Source organism: Castor canadensis, chromosome 13 (genome assembly GCF_047511655.1).
Source record: "Castor canadensis chromosome 13, mCasCan1.hap1v2, whole genome shotgun sequence".
NCBI classification, from domain to species: Eukaryota; Metazoa; Chordata; class Mammalia; order Rodentia; family Castoridae; genus Castor; species Castor canadensis.
This window is the reverse complement of record NC_133398.1, coordinates 65,172,205-65,186,426: the sequence shown is the minus strand read 5'-3', so window position 1 is coordinate 65,186,426 and position 14,222 is coordinate 65,172,205. Positions and strand designations below refer to the sequence as shown.

Genomic DNA, 14,222 nt, shown 5'->3' with positions numbered 1-14,222 from the left:
TTCTCTTTTAGTTCATTCAACTGTTTATGTATATCCTCTTTGAATTCATTCAGATGCTTATAAGTGTCCTCCTTAATTTTACTGACCATTCTTATGATTGTCCTTTTGAATTCATTTTTTGAAATTTAATCTGCCTCATTATCATTTGAGTATTTTATGGAATTATTGACTTTTGGAGAGGACATGCTGCCTTTTTTTAATATTACTTGTTTCCACAGTGGGATTTATGCACTGATGATAAGTCATTGGTTGAAAACTTACCCACCTGTGGTCTTTCAGTTGAAATAGTCTCCATGATCAAGCAGGACAGTGTAGTAGCTGGATTGATGTGCTATTTTTCAACACTGGACAGGGGAATAGAGCTCAAAGCTAAGCATATGGTCCCTTTGTGTGTTGGGAGCCACTGTTGGCTGAAGGAACTTCATAGCTTATGGGCAGGGCAGGTCTCCACTTACCTCCAGTTTGTATCTCCAAGGGCAGCAGTATCCAAGCTTCAGAGTGACCCCTGAGTGCATTAGAGAGTGGACAGGGGTACTGAGTTCTGCAGTAACTAGAGAAGAGCTGAGGAACCTGTCTTCTGGTCTCAATGCTTACAAGTCCCTGTCCAGCAGTTTGCCTTCCTTAGTGAAGGAGGAAACTGGAAGTTTCATGATTCAGAGAGTCTACACTTGGGCCCTCAGTCCTGATTGTTAGTCAACAGGTCCAGAATGCAGTTCCCAAGAACAGGATCAGTACTTTCAATACCTGTCCAACAGTTCACCTCCCTGTGTGTGTGAGTGGGGGGAAGGCTGTGGGATTTATGTGATTCCTAGGGTCTGAATATAGGCTCTGACCCACTTAGCAGTCAACATAGGAAGCAGGCTCTGGAGGTTTAATACTAAGCCAGCCACAGTCTTATAGCTTTGTTTGCACCCTAGCCTCAGGCAATAGGACTCACTCCTAGCCAAGAAGTGTGAGGTTTCTGACCACTGCCTTGCCCTACACGGCTGGCACATTTTCTCACAGTTTGAACTCCTTTGTGAGGCCACATTAAACCCTTTCTATATTCTCAACCACTTCTCCCACCCAGACTCTGTGGCAGGATGTCCTGAGACCCCCTGAACCTTGAGTGGATACATATTTTTATTATTACTAGAGAGCAAGATATTCTCCCTTCTTCTATTTCTCAATACAGCTCAGTAAGATATGACCTTTAGAGTATTATCTTTCTGCTGTTTTTGCACTATCAGTATTCCCTAAGATGATACTGTAACAATATTTTAGTACTTTCTGATGCCTACATACCCACAAGACTCATGTCCCAGAATTTAATGTGATAATATGGTTCAGATCTACACTAATAGATTATTCTCAGATTCTACCAATTTTATTTTAAGTTATCTATTAGCTTTATTTCATAGATCTATAAAGATTACCCTCATGTAGTTTGATTTAATTTTGTGATTTCAGATTTAATGTTTGACAATATTTTACCTTTTTCTTCTTACTTTATCATGAACTCCTTCATTTTCACTAATTGAAGCAGTAAATATACTTCAGAAATGTAATAGGTATCTGAATTCATGAAGTCAAAAATACCTTTGTTCCAGTTTGAAAGGTGAAAGACATCTTCTCTGGATATAGATCTGTGTTTTATCTTTTTTGATAAAATGTGAACATGTAATATGCTGTTTTCTACTTTCAAATAATAATCATGAGAGACCTTGAATCTCTCTGATTTTTTGCTTTATGTGAGCAAAGGGACTTTTGTGTTTGAATGTGTATGAGATTTTTTACTAATGGTTAGTTAGATATTTTAATGAATATATCTAGTGACCTACTATTATTTAATCCTCCCCCAATTCACATAGATTTCCCAATATGCAGAGTCATTTCTTTATTTATTTTTAAGTATGTTTTCAAATTAATCCCCCCTTTATCTCTTCTTTTTTTGTCTGTCCTTCTTTCTTTTGGGATAATAGGCCCCTAAAAATCATTTTCTCAATGAATATTTCTTCAAAAGATTTGTCTTCTCTCTCTCTCTCTCTTTCTCTCTCAACTCTCTGCCTTTGGGGCAATAATGAGCTTATTCTCTCAAAAGTCATCTAGTGAATTGTTTATTTGTGAAAATGTAAATATGGAATTGTGAGTCTTTTTGTTTTGGTTTAAATTTGATTCAAATTAAGTGAACGTATTTCCTTCAATGTTTTGTTAAAAGTTTGTTTAGAAAGAGCTCTTTTTCCCTCAAACCTTCCATTTGGCTATTGAGCATTTTTTAGGGTATTTCCATTATCATAATGTGTTTGTCACTGAGGACAAGTTTGTTGTTGAAATATCCTAAAAGAAGCCATCCCTTAGGCAGTAGGACAGGAGCTCCCTCTACATTCCCATGTGGACAGGGGTAGATAAGTAGGTTTCAGGTTGGGTGATGAGACCAAAAAGAAGGTGTACAACTCTTTCTTTATTATTCAAGACCTCAAACACCCTCCTCCAGTGGGCCTGATTTTACCTTACTGTCAGGGAAATTCCACATGCCTTGCTCTTTCTAGGATCTGCCATTCTAGCATCTTTTCAGAGGCTCCAACTCTGGGTTTTAGATTCTCCCAGGCTCTCACACAAAGTGGAGTCTACATAAACTCTCTTCATGCTGGGATTGCACACAGCCCATGCTTCCTTACATGGGGGTGGAAAGTGTCTGTCTCCACAGCAGCCATTTGATCAGGGAGATTACAGCTGGTGATGGAAGGGAGTTAGCCCACCTTCCAAATTTCTCAGCTGTGAATGGAGTTGATCCAACCACGGTGTGACCTGAGCCTGCAGCAGGTAAGAAATTTTAGGAGTTATTTCCAAAGTAGTACCCTCCTTAAACAAAGGAAGTATGGAGATTTTACTGAGGGAGCCTATACATTCTGCCTATACATATTCATATAGAAAACACTTTAGGAGTGGGCACATTTCTGAGCATTCTAGTTTAAGATCATAGTTCAAGAAGGAATGATGGCAGATACATTTGGGGGCATGCTTAGTCAAAGTCATTCAGCACATGTTTGAAAGTTTAAAACAGCAGACAGGAACACTTCTGGGCATGCTCAGTTTTCATCATAAAGTTTTTGTTGAGTCTTTTTTTGTGCCCTCTTTCTCTGGTATGATGAATCCAGGGAGTCATAGTCTAAGCACACAGGAGACTTGGGATCTGCATTGGGAGCTTGCACTAGAGATGAAACTCACTACACTTCCTCATCACACAGATTTTAAAAAAAGGAAAACTCAACTATATGCTGACTATAAGAGATGTACTTTAAACACAAAGACAAAAATATATTGAAAGTAATTGGATAAAAAGGATATATCATGCAAAGAGTAAGAATAAGAAAGTAGATTTCTAGCTCTCAGAGAGACATGATTGCTGAGAGTAATTGCATTAAAAAGTGAGCAGTTCAGGTTGGAGGCATGGCTCAAATGATAGAGCACCTGGATAGCCAGTGCAAAGCCCTGAGTTTAAACTAAAAACCACCACAAACTAAAGAGAAAAGTGAACCCTTGGACTTTGCACTGGATGCCTTCAGTGTGCCCCTCTAGGCTTACTTTCCACCTCCCTCAACTCTCTTCTATGTCCACAAGACTGACTTTATGGGTTCCATCACTCTTGGCTTTGCCAGATGAGAGTGAAGGCAGGGCTTTTCATTCCTGACCTTCTTCCTTATCATATCTATGTGGGTTGGCAGATTCCCTGTACTGATCCACTTGCTGCCTGACAGTCTCTTCCTAGAGCTATGTACTTTGGGCCCAACCCCTGCTCCTTCTTCATGATTCTTTGCCCCAATAAACAGATCATCTCTAAAAACTGCAGCCCTGCCAATACCCTAATTTAATCTGATGAGCCTGGTGTAGAACTTCTGAATTTCAGAAATGTAAGACGATAAATCTGTTGTTTTCTGTCACTAGATTTATGGTACTTTGCTATGGCAGCAATAAAAAGTAATACTCTCTATCCTGTTTTTAGATGGTAAAGTTGGGAGGCATATTCCTGGGAATATTCTTGGAAATCTTGGACCTAAGAGATTCTACTCTGTCAAGTAGATTCATGTCTCCTTAAAAACAGCCACTAACCTTATAACCAAGAAATTCCATTCCTGTGTAATACCCAAAAGAATTGAAAAAGGTGTAAATGAAACTTGCACCATTCAGCCTTAAAAAAAATGAACTATTGTTATACACCACAGCAGCTTTCAAGGATGGATCTTCAAGACATAATTGAAAGAAGTCAGACATGAAAGACCACATATCATATATCATAAGATTGATTCTATTTGTATTATATGTCAGAATAGGTAAATCTATAGAGACAGAAAGTGATTAGTAGTTGGTAGGGAGCTGAGAGGGGAAATGGGTGCAAGTGTTTAAACAATAGAGGGTTTCATTTTGGGGGTGATGAAAATTGATAATGGCACAATATTGTGAATTTACTAAATGTACATTGAAATAGTGAATTTTATGTTATGCATATTTTATTTCAATTAAAAAAACACTTTGTAGCAGGAAAAAAGTAAACAGGCATTAAATCCACAGGCATTGTAAACCACCAAAATACTATTTTTTTTCTTCTTTTAATTTCTTTTATTTATATGTGCATACAATGTCTGGGTCATCTCCCCCGCTCCCCCTGCCCCCTAACCCCCATCCTGCCCTCCCCCTCTCCTCCCCACCCCCTTATCTCTAATGCCCTTATTTCTAATTTTGTTGAAGAGAGAGTATAAATATTAATAAGTAGAACCGAGGGTTTTTGCTGTTTGAGATAAGGATAGCTATAGTGGGAGATTCCTCGCATTGCTTTCCTGTACATATGTGTTACATTCTAAATTGATTCTTCTTGAACTAACCTTTTCTCTAGTTCTTGATCCCCTTCACCTATTGGCCTCTGTTGCTTTAAAGTTTCTGCATTAGTTTCTTTGCATTGAGGACATCTAATGCTACCTTGTTTTTTGGGTGTCTTATCTATCCTTATACCTCCCTTGTGTGCTCTCGCCTTATCATGTGATCAAAGTCCAGTCCCCTTGTTGTGTTTACCCTTGATCTAAAGTGTGTATATGAGGGAGAACATAAGATTTTTGGTCTTCTGGGCCTGGCTAACCTTGCTCAGAATGATGTTCTCCAGTTCTATCCATTTACTTGCAAGTGATAAGATTTCATTCTTCTTCATGGCTGTGTAAAATTCCATTGTATATAAATACCACATTTTCTTAATCCATTTATCAATAGTGGGGCATCTTGGCTATTTCCATAACTTGGCTACTGTGAATGGTGCTGCAATAAACATGGGTGTGCAAGTGCTTCTGGAGTAACCTGTGTCACATTCTTACCAAAATGCCATTTACCTCATTATTGAAAATAAGGAAATTTGCAGACTGTAAATTATTTACACTAGGGTGGAACTCACTGGTGATCAAACAATAGAGCCTTGTACACAAGATAACATGGAATGCAATCATGAGTTGGGGAAGTTGGAAATGCCTCTGCATAGGGAAGTGGGATGGGCAAACGATCAAATATGGCAAAAGTAGAGTAGGTCCCATTGTAAGAATGAAGATGCCCAAAGTAACTTCCCCAACAACAGGGGATCTAGAGGGAAGGAATATTCACAGGCTGCCCATAACCAAACTACAAAACCTTACTTTTTTTTTTTTTTTTTGGATTGATACTGGGGTTTAAACTCAGGGCTTCACACTTGTAAGGCAGGTGATTTACCACTTGAGCAATGCCTCCAACTCTCAGATTACAAAACCTTATTTCTCACCATACTCAGTCCAGCAACCCTCTAAGTAGGAGTCCTTTTAATGTTGTCTCACATATATTTTCTCTTTTGGCTTGTGATATGCACCTGTCATAACTTCCTGAGAATAGATATTAAAGGCTATCTCTCTTAGAATATATAGTTTCTCAGTTGTGAAACATGGCAGGACATTCCTATAGATAGGCTGTTTTCAAATATGTTTTGCAGAACCCTATAGTCATGAGGTTCCCCATGATTGGAGGACTTTAAACAAAAACAATCTTCCCCTCACCTATAGGAGTTCTTCACTTATATGCTGACATGTGTGAATCTTTTGATAAGATTTTAGCTGAGAAAATGTTTCTGCTTGTAGGAAAAGTTTGAGAACTACTGAGTCAGATCGAATTTGTCAAGTGCATGGAAAGACTCTTTCTGCCATAGAGCTGTCTGAGGTCTAAATGTAGAAGAGACAGGGCATTCTAACACTAAGCACCTCCTATTTTTGAATTAGTATGGCCTATGGATTATTCCAGGAACTGACAATGAGAGAGGGTACTTGACCTCTGTCAATGACTTCCACAAAACAAAACCACAAGATTTATCAACAGACTCCACAGCTGTAAATCTTGGTACTACTCACTTAATAAGTAGTGCTTTCCTTCAGAATCACATCTATCACCAAATGAAGGAGTGATTCATCCCAGGGATGCAGGGGTGGTTCAACATATGCAAATCTATAAATGTAATACAGCACATTAATAGAAGCAAAGATAAAAACCACTTGATCATCTCAATAGATGCAGAAAAAGCCTTCAATAAGATCCAACACCACTTCATGATAAAAGCTCCAAGAAAACTAGGAATAGAAAGAATGTACCTCAACATTGTAAAAGCTATATATGACAAACCTACAGCCAACATCATACTTAATGGTGAAAAACTGAAACCATTTCCCCTAAAATCAGGAACAAGACAAAGGTGCCCACTATCCCCACTCCTATTCAACATAGTCCTGGAATTCCTATCAAGAGCAATTAGGCAACAAGAAGAAATAAAAGGAATACAAATAGATAAACTGTCAAAATATCCTTATTTTCAGACGATATGATCCTATACCCTGAAGACCCAAAAAACTCTACCCAAAAACTCTTAGACACCATAAACAACTACAGTAAGGTGGCAGGATACAAAATCAACATACAAAAATCATTAGCTTTTCCATACATCAATAATGAACAAACAGAGAAGGAATATATAGAAACAATTCCATTCACAATATCCTCAAAAAAAAATCAAATACCTAGAAGTAAATTTAACAAAGGATGTGAATGACCTCTACAAGGAGAATTGCAAACTCCTGAAGAAAGAGATCAAGAAAGACTATAGAAGAAGGAAAGATCTCCCATGCTCATGGATTGGTAGAATCAACATAGTAAAAATGGCTATACTACCAAAAGCAATCTACATGTTTAATGCAATCCCCATCAAAATCCCAATGACTTTCATCACAGAGATTGAAAAATCTACTCTAAAGTTCATTTGGAAACACAAGAGACCGTGAATAACCAAGGCAATACTCAGCAAAAAGAGCAATGCTGGCGGTATCAAGATACTCGACTTCAAACTGTATTACAAGCAATAGCAATAAAAACAGCATGGTACTGGCACAAAAACAGACATGAAGACCAGTGGAACAGAATAGAGGACCCAGATGTGAATCCACACAACTATACCCACCTCATTTTTGAGAAAGATGCCAAAAATATACAATGGAGAAAGGACAGCCTCTTCAACAAATGTTGCTGGGAAAAGTGATTATCCATCTGCAAGAAACTGAAACTAGATCCATGTCTATCACTCTGTACTAGTATCAACTCAAAATGGATCAAGGACCTTAATATCAGAACCCAAACTCTGAAGTTAGTACAGGAAGGAGCAGGAAACACTCTGGAACTAATAGGCATAGGCAAGGACTTCCTCAATAGAACCCCAGGAGCTCAGCAACTAAGAGAAAGATGGACAAATGGGACTTCATAAAATTAAAAAGCTTCTGCACAATGAAAGAAATGGTCTCTAAACTGAAGAGACCACTCACAGAGTTGGAGAAAATATTTGCTAGCTATATATCGGACAAAGGACTGATAACCAGAATATACAGGGAACTTAAGAAACTAAACTCTCCCAGAATCAATGAACCAATTAAGAAATGGGCAACTGAACTAAATAGAATTTTATCAAAAGAAGAAATTCAAATGGCCAAAAAACACATGAAAAAATGCTCACCATCTCTAGCCATAAATGAAATGCAAATCAAAACCACACTAAGATTCCACCTCACTCCTATTAGAATAGCCATCATCACAAACACCACCACAACAAGTGTTGGCGAGGATGTGGGGAAAAAGGAACCCTCATACACTGTTAGTGGGAATGCAAGGTGGTACAACCACTCTGGAAAAAAATTGGAGGCTTCTTAAAAATCTAAACATAGATCTGCCATATGATCCAGCAATCCCATTCCTGGGGATATACCCTAAGGAATGTGACACAGGTTATTACAGAGGCACCTGCACACCCATGTTTATTGCTGTGCTATTCACAATGGCCGAGTATGGAAATAACTAAGATGCCCCACTACTGATGAATGGATCAAGAAAATGTGGTATTTATACACAATGGAATTTTACTGAGCCATGAAGAAGAATGAAATCTTATCATTTGTAAGTAAATGGATGGAACTGGAGAACATCATTCTGAGCGAGGTTAGCCAGGCTCAGAAGACCAAAAATCGTATGTTCTCCCTCATATGTGGTCTTTAGCTCTAGGGCAAATACAGCAATGTTGTAGGACTTGGGTCACATGACAAGGGGAGAGCACATATGGGAGGAATGGGGATAGGTAGGAAGCCCAAAACTTGAAAGCATTTGATGTCCCCACTTCAGAGGAATTAATACAGAAACCTTAAAGCGACAGAGGTCAACAAGAAATGGGGATCAGGAACCAGTGTAAAGATCAGTTAGTGATGAATCAACCTGGGTTGTAACACATTTGTACATGAAAGCAAAGCTAGGAATCTCTCTGTATAGCTATCCTTATCTCAACTAGCAAAAACACTATTTCTTTCTTATTACTGCTTATTTCTACTCTTCAACAGAACTGGAGAAAAGCGCAGAACAGGTTCTGCCTGGGAGTGAGGGGGGAGGGGTGGGGGGGTGGGGAGTAGGGGGTAGAAATGACCCAAACGATGTATGCACGTGTGAATAAATGAATTAAAAAAGAAAGAAAGAAACTTGTCAATACTCACTTGTTTATTGAAAAAATATGTACCAACCAATAAGAAAATATTTAGGCAAGTATTTAAGGCTATGATTGCAGGGCTATATAATAGATAAAACATCTTTAAAAAAATGAAAGAGTAAACTAGCAAAGAGGTTGGGAATAAAATCAAATACTAACTTTCTGATCTCCCAGGATGAGTAGCTGTCTGTTGGTCAGTGCTCTCCCCTCACAAATCTACAATTCAGTATACTAAATTCTGCCCAGTGATTATGAATAAGGGGCACGAAGGATGCTGGGCAGACTAGTCTTCCAGATGCCACCTCCATTCTCTTTACATCCTAACACTAGTGAGTAAACCTCCACTAGAGTTTTCACTAATTGATTTTCTCAAGAGCGCTTTTTTAAAGAAAATGAGAAATGGGCCACAGGGCATGAACTCGCTCTTCGTATTATGTGGGAAAGGTAGGATGTTCTAAGAATGTCTTTCTTTTATCCTTCAGTTTCTCTCTTTCCCCACTTTCCTCTCAATCTAATCATATTCTCCTCACAGAACTTTCTCTGTGTCAGTATCTGGTGTTTCTGTCCCCTTCCTTAAGACATATCCACCCTTCACTCCCCACTATATAATGCCACCTCCAAGTCCCAGATCATCCAGAGTTTTGTAACCTGCCATCTGAGACTTTGTATGGCTGTCACGAAGGAACCTGCCCTGACTTCTGCTCAGAGTCCACTGGGAGGGAGTACTAGATGCTTAAAAGGGGGAAAAAGGGCATGGTGCTGCTTCAACTCTAGATTAGTCTCCACTGAAATTTTTACACATTACTTATCGGTGGAAAACTGTCTATTCTTTAAAGTAGCTAGTCTGGTCTATACAAGGACCAAACTTTTATTGCCTTGACTAAAACCTAAGTCCTTATGAAAGAGTTACCTTAATCTAATTGTCCTAATGAAGTTTGACTTCTTTCCTGGTCTGCATTCTTCAACTAATGGTGATTTAGGGAAATCTTATTATTGACTAATTAATAAATTAAACTAGTTTTAATGACTAGTTTAATTGCATTGTGATCAGAGTAGGAGGGCAGATGATGTATATTGACATGCATAAAAGTGTCTGAGAGCTTTTATTTACAGATAAGCTGTGTATTTCTGATAAGCAAGAGGAAGTGACCTTATTATAAAAGAATGTGGAAGCATTAATTGACCTCTTAATGAAGATTGCAATTTAAGAAACCAATGGTCCAAAGTGAAAATACAAAGGGCAAAAGACTTTCAATATGAAGGTGCCAAAGGTAAAGTTTTGGAATTTAACTTAGAAGTTTCAGGGTTCAGGAGCCAAGTCATGAGGTGTGGAAACAGAGAAGAGTTGGAACTTGCAGATGGGCAGAGGAGAGCAATTTCCTGTTAGGTAATTCTAATGTGAGTTGTAAGAAAAAGAAAAAAATGGAACATAAAATTCATCACTGAAGATTAAAATTTAAAATAAAAACAGAGGAGATGAAAGGGCATGGTGGTATATGCCTCTACAAAGGCAGGAAGTTCTTGATTCCCAGGCCAGATTGGGCAACAGAGACCCTATCCCAAAAGCAAAAAAGAAAGGCAGAGGAGAACACAGAAAGTCATGAATCTTAGATTTAGCAATATTGCAATGTTATTGGCTCTTGAGAAGTGAGTTAAAAACTGACTAAAATCTCACCCGCCCAGATGGCCCTTCTAAGGCCATTTGGTTCTCTGCCAACCTCTGGGTAATAAAAAGAGCCTGCAGGAGCTCTGAGCAGAGAAAAAGCTGTAACTGTTTAGGGGAGAAATCAAGACAAGATCACAAGGTAAGACTGAAATCAAAATTGTGGGAAGTTTTTAGTCAGATTTTATGAAGAGAGATCTTGAAAACCATGGGAATCATTTTTTTTATTTCTGCAAAATAAATTATAAGGTTGATTTGTTATTATTGCCAAAAGCAGTGAAAGTGGATGATAATAAGTTACTTCTAACTTACAATTCCATTCTGTTTCCTTTCCAGGTGATCGTAAAATTATTAAGAAATTGCCTAAATAGATTGTAATAGTCTTTAAAATGTTCCCTACTAATGAAACCATGTAAAGCAAGTTGATAATTCTACTTTATACTCTTATGCTTACTGGACACAAACATTTTAGCAACTGTTTACAACTAGTTTTCAGTAAAAGTAGGACAATAAAAGAACTGAAAAATAAATCATTTGTGAAAAAATAAGGAATTGACAACCTAAATGTATAAATTCAAAAGCTATTGATTTTGCTACTGTTCTTCAGAGACTGTCTCTTATAAAAATATTTATTAGCATAAACTAATTGTACAAAGTGGTTTAATTGTGATATATATGTGTATAATGTACTTTGATCAAATTCACTCCATGTATATTATTCTTTCTTCACCCCCCCTAAAAACTATTAAAAAGGGAACCCCCCCTTTAAACAGTGGTTTCATTATGTGATTTTTCTAGTTATATAATATACTTCAATCATATTCATCCCTCATCACCCTCACCTTTCCCTCTTCTGTCTTCTGCTGGTCCCCTCCCCAGTGGTATCCTTATAGACTTTCTTTTGAAGGCTGCTTTTTTCTTTGTACTCCTTGTAGTCTGCCTCCTCTCAATTTTTCCTCCTTGTGCTTTTCTCTGCTGTATCTTTCCATAAGTGGATATATCTCTCCAGACTGTCTTAGTAAAGTAAATGGCCCCACATGCAGAAGTACATACTGTGGATGCACTCAAGCTAGAAACCTAAGAGTAGAGTTTCCAGGGGTACAGGAGATTCTCACTTGTACTCTTCTGTCTCAGACATTCTTATATGCCACTGTGGTCTAATGCTGTTCCCAGAATTCCTACCTATTGCTTCTCATTTTTGTCTTTCAAATACTTGATGTTCCTCTTTTGATTTCCTCCCAGAAGATACACAACTATGTGTTCAAGAAAACTACAGAATTCTCTGTTTCTCAAAGGTAGGGTCTCTTGAATTGCATCACACAGCTGGAGAGTTTCCTGAAACAGTTAAGAAGGCAGCAGGAACATCATGAGCATCAGCTCAAACTTCACATTTTCTTCATTCTTCTCTGTAAAGATCCTGGATCTCCTATCCAATTTTGGTGACTTACAAATTGATTTTCTTAGCAATCTAAATGTTTATTTATTTGGATCACTGTTTAACTTACAATATTTACAGCCTGAATGTACCCACTTCCCATTTATAGAGAAAAAAATCTGAGGCAAACTTTCTCTTAGGGGTTCTGAAAATAAGAGAAGAGAATGAGAAATGAGATCTGCTACCCTAGCCAGGGTCTGCCCCGGGTTAAAGCTAAAGAGTTTGCAACTAGCTTCTGGGAATGTGTTCCACTCTGTCAAGGAATTAAGTCTTTACAGGAAAGTACTGCAGAAGGGCAGCATCAAGAGAAGAAAAAAAATATATGTCTAGGGATATTTATAGCATTTATGACAGCAAGGCTGATAGCATGGTTTTTTTTATGTAAGTATAATTATGCCAAAACCAATGTATCTTTTATTCAACAAGTTGAAATTCTGGCAAACACTGTGGGCTCAAGAGGCCAGAATTTCCCCCTTTTTATGTACCAATTTGCAGAAGCAACATTAAAACCAAAAATAACATCCTTGTCAGCAGAAATGTGCAATTCCACTGCACAATACAAAAAATGCCTGGTTCAAGGACTTTTGGAAATTATGGTAGAACCTCTAAACTCTTCATTTTCCTTCCCAATTAAATTCTCTGAGATTGATGTCCTGATACAAAAGTAATGCCCCCCCCATACGATGTGGAGTGAACTCAGGACTTTGGCATGTTAGGCAAGTTCTCTACCACTGAACTTCATTCCCACTCTACAAGAGGAACTTTTAAGGAGACGTAGTATTAGATAGCAGGCTAAATTAATAACGAGAGGGGTAAAGGAAGAATAGGGAGTTTGGAGTACTTCCTCCCTGCCAAAGACTCCTGGCAAATGTTACTCTTGTTATTATCGGCAGATTATAGTTGTTAAATGTACCATCAGTTGTGGACCATTGATGTGAGACATTTATCCCTCATCAGCCCATTTCATCTTCACAACAACTCTATGAGATAAACAGTATCTTCTCCATTTATGGAATTAGGAAAATAAGATTTGGAAAGATTGTACCAATCCAAAATGACAAAGCTAGTAAAATCCAAGGCAAGTGACATCAAGGAAAAGGATGAAGAGGTAAGAGTGATTCTAACTAACTTTATTAGCGTGTTTCTAATCCTCTTTGGGAAGCCACTTTTTTAAAATTCTGAGTTCCCATCATTTTCAAATGTAAAAATATTAATGAGAAACTTTAAGTTTCCACTTATTTCTGCAGGGCTACATTCACTGTTACCTAAGGGAACAGGTCACTGCTAGCCACCATCTTTTATGTAGCTTCTTTTGCCATCCCTATTGCTATGAACCAGGAAGAGTCCACCCACAAACTTGACTGGGTGCTTTACTTTTAAAAAATCTGCAGCCAGTGTACATCTAATCCCCCTCCACTTTGACCACCTCATAAATTAAATGACTGTCAAAATTTTCCCTGGCAATATTGATACAAGTGAGGATGTACCAAAGATGAAATCCTAAGAATGTTTTGCTCATTATTTCCACGAAGTTCTGAATGAAGACTCAATGTTTTTGTAAAGAATTTAACATAAAACTCTTAGTTTGTGGATCTGCTGGGCTCAAATTTCAACCACTTAACTTCTTGGTCTACTATGTGCCAATGGCTGGTATTTAAGAAATGCCGTTTAAACAATTTATATTTTCTCTTAAAAGGAGGGAACATATGCTTTTCTCCATTTTTTTCTTTTAGGGGGTTTATTATACCCAACATGAACTTCCTCAAACCTGAATTTACTAATACAAAATTTCTCCTCTTTGAAGTTTTATTCTTTGGTTATCTTCTACACATATATTATTACCTGTCCACATTCCTTTGCAATCTGTTCAACAATACATTATCAGTAGTCAATATAACTGCTTCATAAGGCAGACCATTATTGCTAGTATTAGGTTTCTTTGAGTAATAATTCATTCTAATTGTTTTTTAAAGTTTCAGTCACAGAAATAGGTATAAGATTCATTCTGATGTAATATAGTGACAATCTTTAGCTTCCTGTTTTTTCCTCTATAAGAAAGATCCATATTACCTGAATGG

At 37.7% G+C, this 14,222-nt stretch overlaps 1 protein-coding gene across 4 annotated transcripts in view; it reads left to right on the top strand.

Annotated features, from left to right (window-relative positions):
• Positions 1-10,692: 10,692 nt before the first annotated feature.
• The window catches only part of Il33 (interleukin 33), a 36,194-nt gene continuing 32,664 nt past the window's right edge, over positions 10,693-14,222 (top strand). For 2 of the 4 annotated variants that reach the window (XM_020159379.2, XM_020159374.2), the window contains exon 1: positions 10,693-10,851. The gene's annotated coding sequence lies outside the window, so the exon portion shown is untranslated. The remainder of the gene's footprint in view (positions 10,852-14,222) is intronic. The other 2 variants (XM_074051911.1, XM_074051913.1) reach the window with 2 other exon arrangements.